We start from the raw sequence: 3484 nt of genomic DNA, 5'->3' as shown, positions 1-3484 counted from the left end.
ATACTTTTTTTGTGAGGTGTTGTGTGATGTGATGTATTTAAGAAAACACCATTCACCATTTCTCTAGAACAAAGTGATATTCCAACAACAAAAATACCTGTACATGATTCATTTAATTTTGCTTTCAATAATTAATTGTGATTTATGGCATATTCATGTCAAGACTCAAGACTATGTCAGCTATCCCTTATACCCATAATAATAATAATGGCAATCACACATTAATCATAAATGTTAAGTAAGCTCTTCTGTAGTGCAACTGTAGGTCTGATCATTTACACGCCATTACAGTATGTACTCGGCAGGGGTTCCTGAACCCCAGATGCTGCCTGTTTTATGCCACTAGGACAGTTGTTCCCAACCTTTTCTGGACCAGGGCCAGTGCCAAACCACTTGCCAGACCATCTGGAAAGTGGTCAGATAGGTGGGCCGTGTGCATTTTATTGCAGAGCATATTTATTTTAATGATCTAACAACTTGTGTTTCTGGGCTTGGATCAATGGAACTATAAGTTCCTATTCATCGCTATCACAATGAAAACTTGTTTTCTAGGTTTTAAAGAAAAAGTAAGGAGTTTCTCCAATGATTTCAGGGGGGCCCAACTTGAAATACCCCTGTGGCCCACCGGTTGAGAACCACTGCACTAGTGTGAAAATAACGGCATTCACCTGGTGTCCTTGTCGGGCAAGCAGTCTAATCAGGGATGAGTCAAACACAGTCCAGGGCAATGGTTCGCGATGCAACAATGTGACAATATGTGGCAGAGAAATTGCAGCGGTCTGAATTGCCATGTTTCAGGTCGCTCAGTTTGGGGGATTATACGTTGCAAATGGTTGCAAGTTGCAGCTTGTTGCGTTGCAAATCACTGGTGGTGACTGGGCTTTAGATCTGAAATCAAAGAGTACAAAGTTGAGCCGCACACACTGTTGTTCTCCCATAGTCTAGTTCAGACTAAAGAAGGCATGTTCACTTGCGATTGAAAAAAAAAACAATACATTTTAAATAAAATAAAATGGACTAATAGGGAGCAACAATAGTGCACGGCTTAATACTCTTGGATTATTGGATCGGGGCCCCCATGCATTCAAGAGTTCCGATGTGCGCTACTCCTCTTTGAACTTTGGATCAGAAATACCAGATGAATTCAATTAGATACGCACATGATAGAAAACCAACAGTTCCACTAGTGCTGCCCTGAACCAGATGCTTTACAAAACCAGTGTTTTAGGTTCACTTAATCCTAAGCAGCCACACACACACACACACACACACACACACACACACACACACACACACACACACACACACACAAAGTGTCATTTAAAACATTCTCACCATCTGAGTAACAATTGACATTTTTAAAATGGTAGTATGCTAAATCTGTAGACCTAGCAACAGCGCAAAGAAACACACCAAAAAACAATGAACAAAACAAATGCAAGGCACTTAATGTTTGGAGGCGGATTGCAAGACGGAGTGAAGCAACGAGTGGGGCATCCCGACATGAAAAGCAAGAGCACCAAAACTTAATGTCAGATAAAGGCACTCTGCTTCAAAACGAGCAAAGCTGTAGAAAAGCCAGGCAAACGTTATGCATTTCCATTTGTCCTTAAAGTGCAACACATGGCCCTTGACGGGCCAACTTTGAAACAGCAACGACATTGTAACATAATTAAAGTGAGACATACATCTAGAACGAGAGCTCGTCGTCATCACACAGTGCTTGTTAACATATTATGTGAAAGCCAAACATTGTAAAGGCATATTAGGGACCTGACCTATGGCTTTTTGGGGGACAATGCCTCATAGACAATTAGACATGACTGCAGTAGTCAATTACGTTTAGTGTTGGGATCCTTTAGGATTTGAACAATTCCCCCTTAACGGTCTGATTCCTTAATGTTCCCTTTAACAATTCCTATACATTTAAAAATACTTTTTTTGCTTTCATTATGGACACAAATTCAATCATAGATGCAGTATGCAGTTCCTCAAAGTGAGGTCCAGTGGTGACCCTCACAAAGTCACAAAGTGTGTGCAAACGGAACCAAATGGATCCATTTGTACACTCTCAAGGTTATGGTGGTACTTACAATGAGAACCACCAGTATTGTAATTGTATAATTGTATAGCAGACATGAAGTCCACATACCAGCTCTGACAGCTTGGGAAAAAACATATAGTTCCGGAACAGTTCCCATTGTGACAGACCCGAGTCCGGTTCCTCAATGCTGGATGCGGTTCCGGATCCCAACCCCACCTATGTAAGTCAATGAGCCCCAAGCAGAACGCACTCATCCTCACGTCGTACACCTCATTTTCATGCCCACTTGATTAAAGGCCAATCCATAGTCCTGTTTTCGGTGAAGAGGTTGAATGACCACCGAAAACTACAACATGACGTCACGCTGCGGTGGTCACCACTCACACAACACATCTCTGTTTTTACCAACCACCGTTTCGGTGGGCACCTATTCACTGAAAACTGGACTATGAATGTGTCAAACTGGACTATGAATGTGTCTTTAGTCTGGCGTAGCCGGACAACCAGAGACCTCTGCTTACCGATACGTATATGGGGGAATAGAATAGAATGGGCTTGGGACTCCCAATTTCAGACAGATTTAGACTATTCACCGAATCATTCACCAGACATATCAAGTACGCAGATATCTCTGCTTGTCTGTCATGTTAGTTTGACATAAAAGGTAAGTGGGGAACGTAGAGATGATCCTGTGATGGCCATCTGATGAGTCTGGCAAAACCAGGACTTCAGTGTCTGATGGCGGCAATGCCATTACGCTGTATTCAAACACTTCAACTGAGGTCGATTATTGATAAATGGATGACACATGTCAAAGCAGCGTGTAATCAGATTACATTTACAATCAGCAGTGCTTACGATTGCCTCAACCATGATGGCGTTGAGTGGATTTTCATGGGAAACCGATTTGAACCATCCTGCGTAGCGACGGTCCGACTTCCTCGGGAGGAGGTAAATAAATATATGTGCATCGTTATAGCGTAAATATGTACGCATTCTTATTGCATACAAATCTATGCCTAGAAAAGAAACCGGCTGGGAGCTCGTAGCCACATTCGCAGGTGTAAATCAGAGACTCTGGAATGTGGGAGTGAAATGAAATGGTTTTTGTCGGTCAGAAACCTTGTATCACTACTTTTTTCCCTTTTTTAAAAGTAACAGTTTGGGATATTTAAGGTTTCCAGTAAACAGCAGGGATATAATCGCAGCCCTTCTTTGAACAGCAACAGACCATACTCTCGTTATGGTCAATTATGCCTTAGTGCGTCGGTGTGTTTTGATTAAACTACCTGGTTTATCGCATGGAGATGTGTTACATTAAATTGAGGGTAATCCATCGTGTCAGATACTAACATACTGTAGTTCCATCCGAGAACCTGACAGTTGATGGCCTCGGATCACTGGTGGCCAAACTATAAATGGTAAATGGTGCATTTATAT

The sequence above is a fragment of the Protomyctophum parallelum genome (genome assembly GCF_964188405.1).
Source record: "Protomyctophum parallelum genome assembly, chromosome: 12".
In the NCBI taxonomy this organism is placed as follows: Eukaryota; Metazoa; Chordata; class Actinopteri; order Myctophiformes; family Myctophidae; genus Protomyctophum; species Protomyctophum parallelum.
The sequence above is the reverse complement of the archived record's forward strand: the minus strand, read 5'-3'. Positions refer to the sequence as shown.